An 18,245-nucleotide genomic window follows, 5' to 3' on the forward strand; every position below is an offset into this window, starting at 1 on the left:
AAGACCTTAACAAATGTTTTGCTCCAGCAAACAAGTTACAGGAGAAGTTGGCAAGGGGCCACCGACGACTGTTTTAAAGACAGCTTGAGAAAAATGCAATGCGTTGGCCGGGAATCGAACGCATACAGCAAGAATGGACAGACCCAGGAATCGAACCCATAGCAAGAATGCTCGTAATCAAGGTCTTTAATTTACAAATGTGATGCATTGGCCGGGAATCGAACCCGGGTCAACTGCTTGGAAGGCAGCTATGCTCACCACTATACCACCAACGCAAGACTGTTGGATGTAGACTGGAAGCCCTGTTCTGCGGTCAGCAATAATTTTCGCAATACTTTAGCAGCTGGCAGGTGCAGATGAACTGAAACTCTCTTTGTTTGGACCTGGCACTTAAAAAAATTGCATGAACTTATTGACCTGACCTACCAGGCACTGTAGTGATCTTTTTCTTTGTAGAAAAGTTAGAAGCTCAGACCAGGAGACAGTGGAAGTTTTCCAAGCAGAAGTTCTTTATTGCTTGTCGGTAGCTGCAGTCATTCCAACATCGTCTAACTAAGGGAACTTTACATTGTAGTTTATATACATTTCAAGGGGGAGGGATTACATTGTGAGGAACAAAGCATTAAATGAGCTGAAACATGAGAACAGAACGGTGCAGGACTTCTCGCACTGAGATAAGAACTCCAAGACAAATGGTCTCAGTAATAAAATGGCAGGATTTCAAACTTGCTCAGCATGCCTCTTCACCCGGTAAAACAATGAGAACAGGAAAAGCCTAGCCTTCTCGTACTGAGATGGGACAGTCAGGAATATCCTGCTGGGAACCCCTACCATTTGCAGAGATTTCCTGGTCTCATCATTTATAAACTTTCTCAATATAAAATACTATTGTATTGGAAATCTAAATTAAACATTTAAATAAAATTTGTAATCCTACAGCACCATATTTAAAAACAAGGTCTCTAATTTAATAATGTAACACGTTTTATACAGACACTTCATATTTAAACGGTATTAGATAATTTTTTGGATTCACTGGCTTCTGTGAAGCGTTGAGCTAAAATGACGCATGACGCCGTTCCTGGAAGCCGCGCTGATCGGATACAACTACCTGTCTCTGCAACTTCTCGTTAGTATAGTGGAAAGTATCTCCGCCTGTCACGCAGAAGACCGGGGTTCAATTCCCCGACGGGGAGATCCAGTCCTTTACTGCTGCCAAAAGACCTTAACAAATGTTTTGCTCCAGCAAACAAGTTACAGGAGAAGTTGGCAAGGGGCCACCGACGACTGTTTTAAAGACAGCTTGAGAAAAATGCAATGCGTTGGCCGGGAATCGAACGCATACAGCAAGAATGGACAGACCCAGGAATCTAACCCATAGCAAGAATGCTCGTAGTCAAGGTCTTTAATTTACAAATGTGATGCGTTGGCCGGGAATCTAACCCAGGTCAACTGCTTGGAAGGCAGCTATGCTCCCCACTATACCACCAACGCAAGACTGTTGGATGTAGACTGGAAGCCCTGTTCTGCGGTCAGCAATAATTTTCGCAATACTTTAGCAGCTGGCAGGTGCAGATGAACTGAAACTCTCTTTGTTTGGACCTGGCACTTAAAAAAATTGCATGAACTTATTGACCTGACCTACCAGGCACCATATTAAAAAACAAGGTCTCTAATTTAATAATGTAACACGTTTTATACAGACACTTCATATTTAAACGGTATTAGATTATTTTTTGCATTCACTGGCTTCTGTGAAGCGTTGAGCTAAAATGACGCATGACGCCGTTCCTGCAAGCCGCGCTGATCGGATACAACTACCTGTCTCTGCAACTCCTTGTTAGTATAATGGAATGTATCTCCGCCTGTCACGCGGAGACTGGGGTTCGATTCCCTGACAGGGAGATTCAGTCCTTTACTGCTGCCAAAAGACCTTAACAAATGTTTTGCTCCAGCAAAACAAGTTACAGGGAAGTTGGCAAGGGGCCCGGACGACTGTTTTAAAGACAGCTTGAGAAAAATGCAATGCGTTGGCCGGGAATCGAACCCATACAGCAAGAATGGACAGACCCAGGAATCGAACCCATAGCAAGAATGCTCGTAATCAAGGTCTTTAATTTACAAATGTGATGCTTTGGCCGGGAATCGAACCCGGTCACCTGCTTGGAAGGCAGCTATGCTCACCACTATACCACCAACGCAGGCCTTTGAACGTAGACTGGAAGCCCGGTTGTGCGGTCAGCAAGAATTTTCGCAATACATTAGCAGCTGGCAGGTGCAGATGAACTGAAACTCTCTTTGTTTGGACCTGGCACTTAAAAAAATTGCATGAACTTATTGACCTGACCTACCAGGCACTGTAGTGATCTTTTTCTTTGTAGAAAAGTTAGAAGCTCAGACCAGGAGACAGTGGAAGTTTTCCAAGCAGAAGTTCTTTATTGTTTGTCGGTAGCTGCAGTCATTCCAACATCGTCTAACTAAGGGAACTTTACATTGTAGTTTATATACATTTCAAGGGGGAGGGATTACATTGTGAGGAACAAAGAATGTAAATGAGCTGAAACATGAGAACAGAACGGTGCAGGACTTCTCGCACTGAGATAAGAACTCCAAGACAAATGGTCTCAGTAATAAAATAGCAGGTGTTCAAACTTGCTCAGCATGACTCTTCACCCGGTAAAACAATGAGAACAGGAAAAGCCTAGCCTTCTCGCACTGAGATGGGACAGTCAGGAATATCCTGCTGGGAACCCCTACCGTTTGCAGAGATTTCCTGGTCTCATCATTTATAAACTTTCTCAATATAAAATACTATTGTATTGGAAATCTAAATTAAACATTTAAATAAAATTTGTAATCCTACAACACCATATTAAAAAACAAGGTCTCTAATTTAATAATGTAACACGTTTTATACAGACACTTCATATTTAAACGGTATTAGATTATTTTTTGGATTCACTGGCTTCTGTGAAGCGTTGAGCTAAAATGACGCATGACGCCGTTCCTGGAAGCCGCGCTGATCGGATACAACTACCTGTCTCTGCAACTCCTTGTTAGTATAGTGGAAAGTATCTCCGCCTGTCACGCGGAAGACCGGGGTTCGATTCCCCGACGGGGAGATCCAGTCCTTTACTGCTGCCAAAAGACCTTAACCAATGTTTTGCTCCAGCAAACAAGTTACAGGAGAAGTTGGCAAGGGGCCACCGACGACTGTTTTAAAGACAGCTTGAGAAAAATGCAATGCGTTGGCCGGGAATCGAACGCATACAGCAAGAATGGACAGACACAGGAATCGAACCCATAGCAAGAATGCTCGTAATCAAGGTCTTTAATTTACAAATGTGATGCGTTGGCCGGGAATCGAACCCGGGTCAACTGCTTGGAAGGCAGCTATGCTCACCACTATACCACCAACACAAGACTGTTGGATGTAGACTGGAAGCCCTCTTCTGCGGTCAGCAAGAATGTTCGCAATATATTAGCAGCTGGCAGGTGCAGATGAATTGAAACTCTCTTTGTTTGGACCTGGCACTTAAAAAAATTGCATGAACTTATTGACCTGACCTACCAGGCACCATATTAAAAAAAAGGGTCTCTAATTTAATAATGTAACACGTTTTATACAGACACTTCATATTTAAACGGTATTAGATTATTTTTTGGATTCACTGGCTTCTGTGAAGCGTTGAGCTAAAATGACGCATGACGCTGTTCCTGGAAGGCGAGCTGATCGGATACAACTACCTGTCTATGCAACTCCTCGTTAGTATAGTGGAAAGTATCTCCGCCTGTCACGCGGAAGACCGGGGTTCGATTCCCCGACGGGGAGATCCAGTCCTTTACTGCTGCCAAAAGACCTTAACAAATGTTTTGCTCCAGCAAACAAGTTACAGGAGAAGTTGGCAAGGGGCCACCGACGACTGTTTGAAAGACAGCTTGAGAAAAATGCAATGCGTTGGCCGGGAATCGAACGCATACAGCAAGAATGGACAGACCCAGGAATCGAACCCCTAGCAAGAATGCTCCTAATCAAGGTCCTTAATTTACAAATGTGATGCGTTGGCCAGGAATCGAACCCGGGTCAACTGCTTGGAAGGCAGCTATGCTCACCAATATACCACCAACGCAAGACTGTTGGATGTAGACTGGAAGCCCTGTTCTGCGGTCAGCAATAATTTGCGCAATACTTTAGCAGCTGGCAGGTGCAGATGAACTGAAACTCTCTTTGTTTGGACCTGGCACTTAAAAAAATTGCATGAACTTATTGACCTGACCTACCAGGCACCATATTAAAAAAAAGGGTCTCTAATTCAATAATGTAACACTTTTTATACAGACACTTCATATTTAAACGGTATTAGATTATTTTTTGGATTCACTGGCTTCTGTGAAGCGTTGAGCTAAAATGACGCATGACGCTATTCCTGGAAGCCGCGCTGATCGGATACAACTACCTGTCTCTGCAACTCCTTGTTAGTATAGTGGAAAGTATCTCCGCCTGTCACGCGTAGACTGGGGTTCGATTCCCTGACGGGGAGATCCAGTCCTTTACTGCTGCCAAAAGACCTTAACAAATGTTTTGCTCCAGCAAACAAGTTGCAGGAGAAGTTGGCAAGGGGCCTCGGACGACTGTTTTAAAGACAGCTTGAGAAAAATGCAATGCGTTGGCCGGGAATCGAACGCATACAGCAAGAATGGACAGACCCAGGAATCGAACCCATAGCAAGAATGCTCGTAATCAAGGTCTTTAATTTACAAATGTGATGCGTTGGCCAGGAATCGAACCCGGGTCAACTGCTTGGAAGGCAGCTATGCTCACCACTATATCACCAACGCAAGACTGTTGGATGTAGACCAGAAGCCCTGTTCTGCGGTCAGCAATAATTTTTGCAATACTTTAGCAGCTGGCAGGTGCAGATGAACTGAAACTCTCTTTGTTTGGACCTGACACTTAAAAAAATTGCATGAACTTATTGACCTGACCTACCAGGCACCATATTAAAAAACAAGGTCTCTAATTTAATAATGTAACACGTTTTATACAGACACTTCATATTTAAACGGTATTAGATTATTTTTTGCATTCACTGGCTTCTGTGAAGCGTTGAGCTAAAATGACGCATGACGCCGTTCCTGCATGCCGCGCTGATCGGATACAACTACCTGTCTCTGCAACTCCTTGTTAGTATAGTGGAAAGTATCTCCGCCTGTCATGCGGAGACTGGGGTTCGATTCCCCGACGGGGAGATTTAGTCCTTTACTGCTGCCAAAAGACCTTAACAAAAGTTTTGCTCCAGCAAACAAGTTACAGGGAAGTTGGCAAGGGGCCCTGACGACTGTTTTAAAGACAGCTTGAGAAAAATGCAATGCGTTGGCCGGGAATCGAAACCATACAGCAAGAATGAATAGATCCAGGAATCGAACCCATAGCAAGAATGCTCGTAATCAAGGTCTTTAATTTACAAATGTGATGCGTTGGCCGGGAATCGAACCCGGGTCAACTGCTTGGAAGGCAGCTAGGCTCACCACTATACCACCAACGCAAGACTGTTGGATGTAGGCTGGAAGCCGTCTTGTGCGGTCAGTAAGAATTTTCGCAATACATTAGCAGCTGGCAGGTGGAGATGAACTGAAACTCTCTTTGTTTGGACCTGGCACTTAAAAAAATGGCATGAACTTATTGACCTGACCTACCAGGCACCATATTAAAAAACAAGGTATCTAATTTAATAATGTAACACGTTTTATACAGACACTTCATATTTAAACGGTATTAGATTATCTTTTGCAATCACTGGCTTATGTGAAGCGTTGAGCTAAAATGACGCATGAAGCCGTTACTGGAAGCCGCGCTGATCGGTTACAACTACCTGTCTCTGCAACTTCTTGTTAGTATAGTGGCAAGTATCTCCGCCTGTCACGCGGAGACTGGGGTTCGATTCCCCGATGGGGAGATCCAGTCATTTACTGCTGCCAAAAGACCTTAACAAAAGTTTTGCTCCAGCAAACAAGTTACAGGAGAAGTTGGCAAGGGGCCCCGGACGACTGTTTTAAAGACAGCTTGAGAAAAATGCAATGCGTTGGCCGGGAATCGAACCCATACAGCAAGAATGGACAGACCCAGGAATCGAACCCATAGCAAGAATGCTCGTAATCAAGGTCTTTAATTTACAAATGTGATGCGTTGGCCGGGATTCGAACCCGGTCACCTGCTTGGAAGGCAGCTATGCTCACCACTATACCACCAACGCAGGCCTTTGAACGTAGACTGGAAGCCCGGTTGTGCGGTCAGCAAGAATTTTCGCAATACATTAGCAGCTGGCAGGTGCAGATGAACTGAAACTCTCTTTGTTTGGACCTGGCACTTAAAAAAATTGCATGAACTTATTGACCTGACCTACCAGGCACTGTAGTGATCTTTTTCTTTGTAGAAAAGTTAGAAGCTCAGACCAGGAGACAGTGGAAGTTTTCCAAGCAGAAGTTCTTTATTGTTTGTCGGTAGCTGCAGTCATTCCAACATCGTCTAACTAAGGGAACTTTACATTGTAGTTTATATACATTTCAAGGGGGAGGGATTACATTGTGAGGAACAAAGCATGTAAATGAGCTGAAACATGAGAACGGTGCAGGACTTCTCGCACTGAGATAAGAACTCCAAGACAAATGGTCTCAGTAATAAAATAGCAGGTGTTCAAACTTGCTCAGCATGACTCTTCACCCGGTAAAACAATGAGAACAGGAAAAGCCTAGCCTTCTCGCACTGAGATGGGACAGTCAGGAATATCCTGCTGGGAACCCCTACCGTTTGCAGAGATTTCCTGGTCTCATCATTTATAAACTTTCTCAATATAAAATACTATTGTATTGGAAATCTAAATTAAACATTTAAATAAAATTTGTAATCCTACAACACCATATTAAAAAACAAGGTCTCTAATTTAATAATGTAACACGTTTTATACAGACACTTCATATTTAAACGGTATTAGATTATTTTTTGGATTCACTGGCTTCTGTGAAGCGTTGAGCTAAAATGACGCATGACGCCGTTCCTGGAAGCCGCGCTGATCGGATACAACTACCTGTCTCTGCAACTCCTTGTTAGTATAGTGGAAAGTATCTCCGCCTGTCACGCGGAAGACCGGGGTTCGATTCCCCGACGGGGAGATCCAGTCCTTTACTGCTGCCAAAAGACCTTAACAAATGTTTTGCTCCAGCAAACAAGTTACAGGAGAAGTTGGCAAGGGGCCACCGACGACTGTTTTAAAGACAGCTTGAGAAAAATGCAATGCGTTGGCCGGGAATCGAACGCATACAGCAAGAATGGACAGACACAGGAATCGAACCCATAGCAAGAATGCTCGTAATCAAGGTCTTTAATTTACAAATGTGATGCGTTGGCCGGGAATCGAACCCGGGTCACCTGCTTGGAAGGCAGCTATGCTCACCACTATACCACCAACACAAGACTGTTGGATGTAGACTGGAAGCCCTCTTGTGCGGTCAGCAAGAATGTTTGCTATATATTAGCAGCTGGCAGGTGCAGATGAATTGAAACTCTCTTTGTTTGGACCTGGCACTTAAAAAAATTGCATGAACTTATTGACCTGACCTACCAGGCACCATATTAAAAAAAAGGGTCTCTAATTTAATAATGTAACACGTTTTATACAGACACTTCATATTTAAAGGGTATTAGATTATTTTTTGGATTCACTGGCTTCTGTGAAGCGTTGAGCTAAAATGACGCATGACGCCGTTCCTGGAAGCCGCGCTGATCGGATACAACTACCTGTCTCTGCAACTCCTTGTTAGTATAGTGGAAAGTATCTCCGCCTGTCACGCGGAAGACCGGGGTTCGATTCCCCGACGGGGAGATCCAGTCCTTTACTGCTGCCAAAAGACCTTAACAAATGTTTTGCTCCAGCAAACAAGTTACAGGAGAAGTTGGCAAGGGGCCACCGACGACTGTTTTAAAGACAGCTTGAGAAAAATGCAATGCGTTGGCCGGGAATCGAACGCATACAGCAAGAATGGACAGACCCAGGAATCGAACCCCTAGCAAGAATGCTCCTAATCAAGGTCCTTAATTTACAAATGTGATGCGTTGGCCAGGAATCGAACCCGGGTCAACTGCTTGGAAGGCAGCTATGCTCACCACTATACCACCAACGCAAGACTGTTAGATGTAGACTTGAAGCCCTGTTCTGCGGTCAGCAATAATTTGCGCAATACTTTAGCAGCTGGCAGGTGCAGATGAACTGAAACTCTCTTTGTTTGGACCTGGCACTTAAAAAAATTGCATGAACTTATTGACCTGACCTACCAGGCACCATATTAAAAAACAAGGTATCTAATTTAATAATGTAACACGTTTTATACAGACACTTCATATTTAAACGGTATTAGATTATCTTTTGCAATCACTGGCTTATGTGAAGCGTTGAGCTAAAATGACGCATGAAGCCGTTACTGGAAGCCGCGCTGATCGGTTACAACTACCTGTCTCTGCAACTCCTCGTTAGTATAGTGGACAGTATCTCCGCCTGTCACGCGGAAGACCTGGGTTCGATTCCCCGACGGGGAGATCCAGTCCTTTACTGCTGCCAAAAGACCTTAACAAATGTTTTGCTCCAGCAAACAAGTTACAGGAGAAGTTGGCAAGGGGCCACCGACGACTGTTTGAAAGACAGCTTGAGAAAAATGCAATGCGTTGGCCGGGAATCGAACGCATACAGCAAGAATGGACAGACCCAGGAATCGAACCCCTAGCAAGAATGCTCCTAATCAAGGTCCTTAATTTACAAATGTGATGCGTTGGCCAGGAATCGAACCCGGGTCAACTGCTTGGAAGGCAGCTATGCTCACCACTATACCACCAACGCAAGACTGTTGGATGTAGACTGGAAGCCCTGTTCTGCGGTCAGCAATAATTTGCGCAATACTTTAGCAGCTGGCAGGTGCAGATGAACTGAAACTCTCTTTGTTTGGACCTGGCACTTAAAAAAATTGCATGAACTTATTGACCTGACCTACCAGGCACCATATTAAAAAACAAGGTATCTAATTTAATAATGTAACACGTTTTATACAGACACTTCATATTTAAACGGTATTAGATTATCTTTTGCAATCACTGGCTTATGTGAAGCGTTGAGCTAAAATGACGCATGAAGCCGTTACTGGAAGCCGCGCTGATCGGTTACAACTACCTGTCTCTGCAACTCCTTGTTAGTATAGTGGCAAGTATCTCCGCCTGTCACGCGGAGACTGGGGTTCGATTCCCTGATGGGGAGATCCAGTCCTTTACTGCTGCCAAAAGACCTTAACAAAAGTATTGCTCCAGCAAACAAGTTACAGGAGAAGTTGGCAAGGGGCCCCGGACGACTGTTTTAAAGACAGCTTGAGAAAAATGCAATGCGTTGGCCGGGAATCGAACCCATACAGCAAGAATGGACAGACCCAGGAATCGAACCCATAGCAAGAATGCTCGTAATCAAGGTCTTTAATTTACAAATGTGATGCGTTGGCCGGGAATCGAACCCGGTCAACTGCTCGGAAGGCAGCTAAGCTCACCACAATACCACCAACGCAGGCCTTTGAACGTAGACTGGAAGCCCGGTTGTGCGGTCAGCAAGAATTTTCGCAATACATTATCAGCTGGCAGGTGCAGATGAACTGAAACTCTCTTTGTTTGGACCTGGCACTTAAAAAAATTGCATGAACTTATTGACCTGACCTACCAGGCACTGTAGTGATCTTTTTCTTTGTAGAAAAGTTAGAAGCTCAGACCAGGAGACAGTGGAAGTTTTCCAAACAGAAGTTCTTTATTGCTTTTCGGTAGCTGCAGTCATTCCAACATCGTCTAACTAAGGGAACTTTACATTGTAGTTTATATACATTTCAAGGGGGAGGGATTACATTGTGAGGAACAAAGCATTAAATGAGCTGAAACATGAGAACAGAACGGTGCAGGACTTCTCGCACTGAGATAAGAACTCCAAGACAAATGGTCTCAGTAATAAAATGGCAGGATTTCAAACTTGCTCAGCATGCCTCTTCACCCGGTAAAACAATGAGAACAGGAAAAGCCTAGCCTTCTCGTACTGAGATGGGACAGTCAGGAATATCCTGCTGGGAACCCCTACCATTTGCAGAGATTTCCTGGTCTCATCATTTATAAACTTTCTCAATATAAAATACTATTGTATTGGAAATCTAAATTAAACATTTAAATAAAATTTGTAATCCTACAGTACCATATTTAAAAACAAGGTCTCTAATTTAATAATGTAACACGTTTTATACAGACACTTCATATTTAAACGGTATTAGATTATTTTTTGGATTCACTGGCTTCTGTGAAGCGTTGAGCTAAAATGACGCATGACGCCGTTCCTGGAAGACGCGCTGATCGGATACAACTACCTGTCTCTGCAACTCCTCGTTAGTATAATGGAAAGTATCTCCGCCTGTCACGCGGAAGACCGGGGTTCGATTCCCCGACGGGGAGATCCAGTCCTTTACTGCTGCCAAAAGACCTTAACAAATGTTTTGCTCCAGCCAACAAGTTACAGGAGAAGTTGGCAAGGGGCCTCGGACGACTGTTTTAAAGACAGCTTGAGAAAAATGCAATGCTTTGGCCGGGAATCGAACGCATACAGCAAGAATGGACTGCCCCAGGAATAGAACCCATAGCAAGAATGCTCGTAATCAAGGTCTTTAATTTACAAATGTGATGCGTTGGCCGGCAATCGAACCCGGGTCAACTGCTTGGAAGGCAGCTACGCTCACCGCTATACCACCAACGCAAGACTGTTGGATGTAGACTTGAAGCCCTGTTCTGCGGTCAGCAATAATTTTCGCAATACTTTAGCAGCTGGCAGGTGCAGATGAACTGAAACTCTCTTTGTTTGGACCTGGCACTTAAAAAAATTGCATGAACTTATTGACCTGACCTACCAGGCACCATATTAAAAAAAAAGGGTCTCTAATTTAATAATGTAACACTTTTTATACAGACACTTCATATTTAAACGGTATTAGATTATTTTTTGCATTCACTGGCTTCTGTGAAGCGTTGAGCTAAAATGACGCATGACGCCGTTCCTGCAAGCCGCGCTGATCGGATACAACTACCTGTCTCTGCAACTCCTTGTTAGTATAGTGGAATGTATGTCCGCCTGTCACGCGGAGCCTGGGGTTCGATTCCCTGACGGGGAGATTCAGTCCTTTACTGCTGCCAAAAGACCTTAACAAATGTTTTGCTCCAGCAAACAAGTTACAGGGAAGTTGGCAAGGGGCCCGGACGACTGTTTTAAAGACAGCTTGAGTAAAATGCAATGCGTTGGCCGGGAATCGAACCCATACAGCAAGAATGGACAGACCCAGGAATCGAACCCATAGCAAGAATGCTCGTAATCAAGGTCTTTAATTTACAAATGTGATGCGTTGGCCGGGAATCGAACCCGGTCACCTGCTTGGAAGGCAGCTATGCTCACCACTATACCACCAACGCAGGCCTTTGAAGGTAGACTGGAAGCCCGGTTGTGCGGTCAGCAAGAATTTTCGTAATACATTAGCAGCTGGCAGGTGCAGATGAACTGAAACTCTCTTTGTTTGGACCTGGCACTTAAAAAAATTGCATGAACTTATTGACCTGACCTACCAGGCACTGTAGTGATCTTTTTCTTTGTAGAAAAGTTAGAAGCTCAGACCTGGAGACAGTGGAAGTTTTCCAAGCAGAAGTTCTTTATTGTTTGTCGGTAGCTGCAGTCATTCCAACATCGTCTAACTAAGGGAACTTTACATTGTAGTTTATATACATTTCAAGGGGGAGGGATTACATTGTGAGGAACAAAGCATGTAAATGAGCTGAAACATGAGAACAGAACGGTGCAGGACTTCTCGCACTGAGATAAGAACTCCAAGACAAATGGTCTCAGTAATAAAATAGCAGGTGTTCAAACTTGCTCAGCATGACTCTTCACCCGGTAAAACAATGAGAACAGGAAAAGCCTAGCCTTCTCGCACTGAGATGGGACAGTCAGGAATATCCTGCTGTGAACCCCTACCGTTTGCAGAGATTTCCTGGTCTCATCATTTATAAACTTTCTCAATATAAAATACTATTGTATTGGAAATCTAAATTAAACATTTAAATAAAATTTGTAATCCTACAACACCATATTAAAAAAAAGGGTCTCTAATTTAATAATGTAACACGTTTTATACAGACACTTCATATTTAAACGGTATTAGATTATTTTTTGGATTCACTGGCTTCTGTGAAGCGTTGAGCTAAAATGACGCATGACGCCGTTCCTGGAAGCCGCGCTGATCGGATACAACTACCTGTCTCTGCAACTCCTCGTTAGTATAGTGGAAAGTATCTCCGCCTGTCACGCGGAAGACCGGGGTTCGATTCCCCGACGGTGAGATCCAGTCCTTTACTGCTGCCAAAAGACCTTAACAAATGTTTTGCTCCAGCAAACAAGTTACAGGAGAAGTTGGCAAGGGGCCACCGACGACTGTTTTAAAGACAGCTTGAGAAAAATGCAATGCGTTGGCCGGGAATCGAACGCATACAGCAAGAATGGACAGACCCAGGAATCGAACCCATAGCAAGAATGCTCGTAATCAAGGTCTTTAATTTACAAATGTGATGCGTTGGCCGGGAATCGAACCCGGGTCAACTGCTTGGAAGGCAGCTATGCTCACCACTATACCACCAACACAAGACTGTTGGATGTAGACTGGAAGCCCTCTTCTGCGGTCAGCAAGAATGTTCGCAATATATTAGCAGCTGGCAGGTGCAGATGAATTGAAACTCTCTTTGTTTGGACCTGGCACTTAAAAAAATTGCATGAACTTATTGACCTGACCTACCAGGCACCATATTAAAAAAAAGGGTCTCTAATTCAATAATGTAACACGTTTTATACAGACATTTCATATTTAAACGGTATTAGATAATTTTTTGGATTCACTGGCTTCTGTGAGGCGTTGAGCTAAAATGATGCATGACGCCGTTCCTGGAAGCCGCTCTGATCGGATACAACTACCTGTCTCTGCAACTCCTCGTTAGTATAGTGGAAAGTATCTCCGCCTGTCACGCGGAAGACCGGGGTTCGATTCCCCGACGGGGAGATCCAGTCCTTTACTGCTGCCAAAAGACCTTAACAAATGTTTTGCTCCAGCAAACAAGTTACAGGAGAAGTTGGCAAGGGGCCACCGACGACTGTTTTAAAGACAGCTTGAGAAAAATGCAATGCGTTGGCCGGGAATCGAATGCATACAGCAAGAATGGACAGACCCAGGAATCGAACCCATAGCAAGAATGCTCGTAATCAAGGTCTTTAATTTACAAATGTGATGCGTTGGCCGGGAATCGAACCCGGGTCAACTGCTTGGAAGGCAGCTATGCTCCCCACTATACCACCAACGCAAGACTGTTGGATGTAGACTGGAAGCCCTGTTCTGCGGTCAGCAATAATTTTTGCAATACTTTAGCAGCTGGCAGGTGCAGATGAACTGAAACTCTCTTTGTTTGGACCTGGCACTTAAAAAAATTGCATGAACTTATTGACCTGACCTACCAGGCACCATATTAAAAAACAAGGTATCTAATTTAATAATGTAACACATTTTATACAGACACTTCATATTTAAACGGTATTAGATTATTTTTTGCATTCACTGGCTTCTGTGAAGCGTTGAGCTAAAATGACGCATGACGCCGTTCCTGCAAGCCGTGCTGATCGGATACAACTACCTGTCTCTGCAACTCCTTGTTAGTATAGTGGAAAGTATCTCCGCCTGTCACGCGGAGACTGGGGTTCGATTCCCCGACGGGGAGATTCAGTCCTTTACTGCTGCCAAAAGACCTTAACAAATGTTTTGCTCCAGCAAACAAGTTACAGGAGAAGTTGGCAAGGGGCCACCGACGACTGTTTTAAAGACAGCTTGAGAAAAATGCAATGCGTTGGCCGGGAATCGAACGCATGCAGCAAGAATGGACAGACCCAGGAATCGAACCCATAGCAAGAATGCTAGTAATCAAGGTCTTTAATTTACAAATGTAATACGTTGGCCGGGAATCGAACCCGGGTCAACTGCTTGGAAGGCAGCTATGCTCACCACTATACCACCAACACAAGACTGTTGGACGTAGACTGGAAGCCCTCTTCTGCGGTCAGCAAGAATGTTCGCAATATATTAGCAGCTGGCAGGTGCAGATGAATTGAAACTCTCTTTGTTTGGACCTGGCACTTAAAAAAATTGCATGAACTTATTGACCTGACCTACCAGGCACCATATTAAAAAAAAGGGTCTCTAATTTAATAATGTAACACGTTTTATACAGACATTTCATATTTAAACGGTATTAGATAATTTTTTGGATTCACTGGCTTCTGTGAGGCGTTGAGCTAAAATGACGCATGACGCCGTTACTGGAAGCCGCGCTGATCGGATACAACCAGTGTTAATTTCGTTGACGAAAATAACAACGAAAATTATTCGTCAACGACATTTTTTCACAGACGAAAACGAGACGATAACTAAATAAAACCTAGTTTTGAATGACAAAGACTATGACGAAAATCTATTGACATTTTCGTCAACGAATAAAAACTAGACGAAAATGTTAGATAGTGACGATTTGGGAAGCGATCCGTCAGAACTGATGTCCTGCGTGTGTGGTAGATGCGCACATTTGTAGGCTACTGTAACGTGATCTACCCCGCGGTCATAAAACGTTAAAAAATGTGAACGTCTGGGAGAATGAGTAGAGCAGACATATAGATCTCTGAATAAGAGTGACGATGCAAAAAAGAGCTCTATTCGGTGCGGTTTTCTTTGCGCACACACCTAACCCGAAGCGTGCAGTCATGCACAATACACCTACAGCGCGCGAGTAGGCTACTGAATTGAGCTCTCTTTCGTGTCTGAATGGAGAAATACACAACAGTATGTCTAAATGTCCTTTTTGGAGAGTATTCATGTAAACTATGCTGGTTATGTCTTAAACTGTGAGTGTGTCGGATGTGCATCAGTGCATTTGTATCCGCATGTCATTGGACATGATCCGACGTCTTAAAGTGACAGTGGCAATAAACCTAATGCGGTCCGTGTCCTTAATTTTGATCAAGCAACAAAAGAAAAAGAGAAAAGCATTCACTGTTTGTTAATAGCTTTAATAAGGATTAATTATATTTAATTCATACAAATAAATATGTCTGCTTGAAAGAATAAAGAATGATGTGTAAGTAGTTATAAGGAATGAATATATCATTCATTGTAAAGAAGACTGTGTTGTACTTTAGGAAAAGTGGTTTTATTTCATTTTAAGATATTTTTTAAGTAACAGCAGTTAAATCTGTATCTGTATTGCATGTTCAAACTTAAAAATCATTCATATTAATAGGTTAATAGATGTTTTCTCCGGGAGTATATGGGTTTGGAAATTTTAGAGAAATTCTAAATTAATGCATTACAATTGAACTAAACCCATTATATTTTAGTCGACTAAATCTACTGTAGATTTAGTCGACTAAAATGTTATTGTATTTCGTCGACTAAAACTAGACTAAAACTAAAACAATTCAGATGACTAAAATATGACTAAAACTAAATGGCATTTTAGTCAAAAGACTAAGACTAAAACTAAATCAAAATTTGCTGACAAAATTAACACTGGATACAACTACCTGTCTCTGCAACTCCTCGTTAGTATAGTGGAAAGTATCTCCACCTGTCACGCGGAAGACCGGGGTTCGATTCCCCGACGGGGAGATCCAGTCCTTTACTGCTGCCAAAAGACCTTAACAAATGTTTTGCTCCAGCAAACAAGTTACAGGAGAAGTTGGCAAGGGGCCACCGACGACTGTTCTAAAGACAGCTTGAGAAAAATGCAATGCGTTGGCCGGGAATCGAACGCATACAGCAAGAATGGACAGACCCAGGAATCGAACCCATAGCAAGAATGCTCGTAATCAAGGTCTTTAATTTACAAATGTGATGCGTTGGCCGGGAATCGAACCCGGGTCAACTGCTTGGAAGGCAGCTATGCTCACCACTATACAACCAACGCAAGACTGTTGGATGTAGACTGGAAGCCCTGTTCTGCGGTCAGCATTAATTTTCGCAATACTTTAGCAGCTGGCAGGTGCAGATGAACTGAAACTCTCTTTGTTTGGACCTGGCACTTAAAAAAATTGCATGAACTTATTGACCTGACCTACCAGGCACCATATTAAAAAACAAGGTATCTAATTTAATAATGTAAGGCAAGGCAAGGCAAGTTTATTTATATAGCACATTTCATACACAATGGTAATTCAAAGTGCTTTACATAGAAGAAATTAAAATAATCAAAAGAAATCAGAATAATTAAAACAGTTTAGAATAAAAGATAAAATACAGAAATCAGAATAATTTAAACATAAAATAAAATACAGTGCAAACAGTCGGACGAACAGTGGCACAGTGCTCATTCAGTAAATGCACAATTAAACAGATGTGTTTTGAGTCTGGATTTGAATGTGACTACTGTAGGAGCACATCTGATCTCTTCTGGAAGCTGGTTCCAGCTGCGGCTGGCATAGTAGCTAAAAGCAGACTCGCCATGCTTAGAGTGAACCCTTGGTATTTCTAGCCGATGTGATCCTAATGATCTAAGTGATCTGTTGGGTTTATATTCAGTGAGCATATCTGCAATGTATTGAGGTCCTAGGCCATTGAATGATTTATATACCAGTAATAATACTTTAAAATCAATCCTAAATGTAACTGGCAGCCAGTGTAAAGACCTGAGGACTGGTGTGATGTGTTCATATTTTCTGGTTCTGCTCAGAATCCTAGCAGCAGCGTTCTGTATGAGCTGCAACTGTCTTATGGTCTTTTTGGGAAGGCCAGTGAGAAGTCCATTACAATAATCCACCCTACTGGTGATGAAAGCATGCACAAGTTTTTCTAAGTAATGTAACACGTTTTATACAGACACTTCATATTTAAACGGTATTGAATTATTTTTTGCATTCACTGGCTTCTGTGAAGCGTTGAGCTAAAATGACGCATGACGCCGTTCCTGCAAGCCGCGCTGATCGGATACAACTACCTGTCTCTGCAACTCCTTGTTAGTATAGTGGAATGTATCTCCGCCTGTCACGCGGAGACTGGGGTTCGATTCCCTGACGGGGAGATTCAGTCCTTTACTGCTGCCAAAAGACCTTAACAAATGTTTTGCTCCAGCAAACAAGTTACAGGGAAGTTGGCAAGGGGCCCGGACGACTGTTTTAAAGACAGCTTGAGAAAAATGCAATGCGTTGGCCGGGAATCGAACCCATACAGCAAGAATGGACAGACCCAGGAATCGAACCCATAGCAAGAATGCTCGTAATCAAGGTCTTTAATTTACAAATGTGATGCGTTGGCCGGGAATCGAACCCGGTCACCTGCTTGGAAGGCAGCTATGCTCACCACTATACCACCAACGCAGGCCTTTGAACGTAGACTGGAAGCCCGGTTGTGCGGTCAGCAAGAATTTTCGCAATACATTAGCAGCTGGCAGGTGCAGATGAACTGAAACTCTCTTTGTTTGGACCTGGCACTTAAAAAAATTGCATGAACTTATTGACCTGACCTACCAGGCACTGTAGTGATCTTTTTCTTTGTAGAAAAGTTAGAAGCTCAGACCAGGAGACAGTGGAAGTTTTCCAAGCAGAAGTTCTTTATTGTTTGTCGGTAGCTGCAGTCATTCCAACATCGTCTAACTAAGGGAACTTTACATTGTAGTTTATATACATTTCTAGGGGGAGGGATTACATTGTGAGGAACAAAGCATGTAAATGAGCTGAAACATGAGAACAGAACGGTGCAGGACTTCTCGCACTGAGATAAGAACTCCAAGACAAATGGTCTCAGTAATAAAATAGCAGGTGTTCAAACTTGCTCAGCATGACTCTTCACCCGGTAAAACAATGAGAACAGGAAAAGCCTAGCCTTCTCGCACTGAGATGGGACAGTCAGGAATATCCTGCTGGGAACCCCTACCGTTTGCAGAGATTTCCTGGTCTCATCATTTATAAACTTTCTCAATATAAAATACTATTGTATTGGAAATCTAAATTAAACATTTAAATAAAATTTGTAATCCTACAACACCATATTAAAAAAAAGGGTCTCTAATTTAATAATGTAACACGTTTTATACAGACACTTCATATTTATACGGTATTAGA

At 43.0% G+C, this 18,245-nt stretch overlaps 20 non-coding genes across 20 annotated transcripts; 8 read left to right on the forward strand and 12 right to left on the reverse strand.

The window, feature by feature from the left end:
* Nucleotides 1-203: 203 nt before the first annotated feature.
* Nucleotides 204-275, reverse strand: trnag-ucc (transfer RNA glycine (anticodon UCC)). The gene has a single exon. It is a non-coding gene; the product is annotated as a tRNA-Gly (tRNA).
* Nucleotides 276-1,422: 1,147 nt separating this feature from the next.
* Nucleotides 1,423-1,494, reverse strand: trnag-ucc (transfer RNA glycine (anticodon UCC)). Its single transcript has one exon. It is a non-coding gene; the product is annotated as a tRNA-Gly (tRNA).
* A 1,556-nt stretch (nucleotides 1,495-3,050) lies between these two features.
* Nucleotides 3,051-3,122, forward strand: trnad-guc (transfer RNA aspartic acid (anticodon GUC)). The gene has a single exon. It is a non-coding gene; the product is annotated as a tRNA-Asp (tRNA).
* A 226-nt stretch (nucleotides 3,123-3,348) lies between these two features.
* Nucleotides 3,349-3,420, reverse strand: trnag-ucc (transfer RNA glycine (anticodon UCC)). Its single transcript has one exon. It is a non-coding gene; the product is annotated as a tRNA-Gly (tRNA).
* A 340-nt stretch (nucleotides 3,421-3,760) lies between these two features.
* Nucleotides 3,761-3,832, forward strand: trnad-guc (transfer RNA aspartic acid (anticodon GUC)). The gene has a single exon. It is a non-coding gene; the product is annotated as a tRNA-Asp (tRNA).
* A 935-nt stretch (nucleotides 3,833-4,767) lies between these two features.
* Nucleotides 4,768-4,839, reverse strand: trnag-ucc (transfer RNA glycine (anticodon UCC)). The gene has a single exon. It is a non-coding gene; the product is annotated as a tRNA-Gly (tRNA).
* A 635-nt stretch (nucleotides 4,840-5,474) lies between these two features.
* On the reverse strand, nucleotides 5,475-5,546 carry trnag-ucc (transfer RNA glycine (anticodon UCC)). Its single transcript has one exon. It is a non-coding gene; the product is annotated as a tRNA-Gly (tRNA).
* A 1,552-nt stretch (nucleotides 5,547-7,098) lies between these two features.
* Nucleotides 7,099-7,170, forward strand: trnad-guc (transfer RNA aspartic acid (anticodon GUC)). The gene has a single exon. It is a non-coding gene; the product is annotated as a tRNA-Asp (tRNA).
* Nucleotides 7,171-7,396: 226 nt separating this feature from the next.
* trnag-ucc (transfer RNA glycine (anticodon UCC)) lies at nucleotides 7,397-7,468 on the reverse strand. The gene has a single exon. It is a non-coding gene; the product is annotated as a tRNA-Gly (tRNA).
* A 340-nt stretch (nucleotides 7,469-7,808) lies between these two features.
* On the forward strand, nucleotides 7,809-7,880 carry trnad-guc (transfer RNA aspartic acid (anticodon GUC)). The gene has a single exon. It is a non-coding gene; the product is annotated as a tRNA-Asp (tRNA).
* A 226-nt stretch (nucleotides 7,881-8,106) lies between these two features.
* Nucleotides 8,107-8,178, reverse strand: trnag-ucc (transfer RNA glycine (anticodon UCC)). The gene has a single exon. It is a non-coding gene; the product is annotated as a tRNA-Gly (tRNA).
* A 340-nt stretch (nucleotides 8,179-8,518) lies between these two features.
* Nucleotides 8,519-8,590, forward strand: trnad-guc (transfer RNA aspartic acid (anticodon GUC)). Its single transcript has one exon. It is a non-coding gene; the product is annotated as a tRNA-Asp (tRNA).
* Nucleotides 8,591-8,816: 226 nt separating this feature from the next.
* On the reverse strand, nucleotides 8,817-8,888 carry trnag-ucc (transfer RNA glycine (anticodon UCC)). The gene has a single exon. It is a non-coding gene; the product is annotated as a tRNA-Gly (tRNA).
* A 1,556-nt stretch (nucleotides 8,889-10,444) lies between these two features.
* On the forward strand, nucleotides 10,445-10,516 carry trnad-guc (transfer RNA aspartic acid (anticodon GUC)). Its single transcript has one exon. It is a non-coding gene; the product is annotated as a tRNA-Asp (tRNA).
* A 2,152-nt stretch (nucleotides 10,517-12,668) lies between these two features.
* Nucleotides 12,669-12,740, reverse strand: trnag-ucc (transfer RNA glycine (anticodon UCC)). Its single transcript has one exon. It is a non-coding gene; the product is annotated as a tRNA-Gly (tRNA).
* A 340-nt stretch (nucleotides 12,741-13,080) lies between these two features.
* Nucleotides 13,081-13,152, forward strand: trnad-guc (transfer RNA aspartic acid (anticodon GUC)). The gene has a single exon. It is a non-coding gene; the product is annotated as a tRNA-Asp (tRNA).
* Nucleotides 13,153-13,378: 226 nt separating this feature from the next.
* On the reverse strand, nucleotides 13,379-13,450 carry trnag-ucc (transfer RNA glycine (anticodon UCC)). Its single transcript has one exon. It is a non-coding gene; the product is annotated as a tRNA-Gly (tRNA).
* A 637-nt stretch (nucleotides 13,451-14,087) lies between these two features.
* trnag-ucc (transfer RNA glycine (anticodon UCC)) lies at nucleotides 14,088-14,159 on the reverse strand. Its single transcript has one exon. It is a non-coding gene; the product is annotated as a tRNA-Gly (tRNA).
* Nucleotides 14,160-15,726: 1,567 nt separating this feature from the next.
* trnad-guc (transfer RNA aspartic acid (anticodon GUC)) lies at nucleotides 15,727-15,798 on the forward strand. Its single transcript has one exon. It is a non-coding gene; the product is annotated as a tRNA-Asp (tRNA).
* Nucleotides 15,799-16,024: 226 nt separating this feature from the next.
* On the reverse strand, nucleotides 16,025-16,096 carry trnag-ucc (transfer RNA glycine (anticodon UCC)). Its single transcript has one exon. It is a non-coding gene; the product is annotated as a tRNA-Gly (tRNA).
* Between the last annotated feature and the right edge of the window lie 2,149 nt (nucleotides 16,097-18,245).

Source organism: Siphateles boraxobius, unplaced genomic scaffold, assembly GCF_051911475.1.
Source record: "Siphateles boraxobius isolate OS27281-9 unplaced genomic scaffold, OSU_SipBor_1 63, whole genome shotgun sequence".
Taxonomy (NCBI): Eukaryota; Metazoa; Chordata; class Actinopteri; order Cypriniformes; family Leuciscidae; genus Siphateles; species Siphateles boraxobius.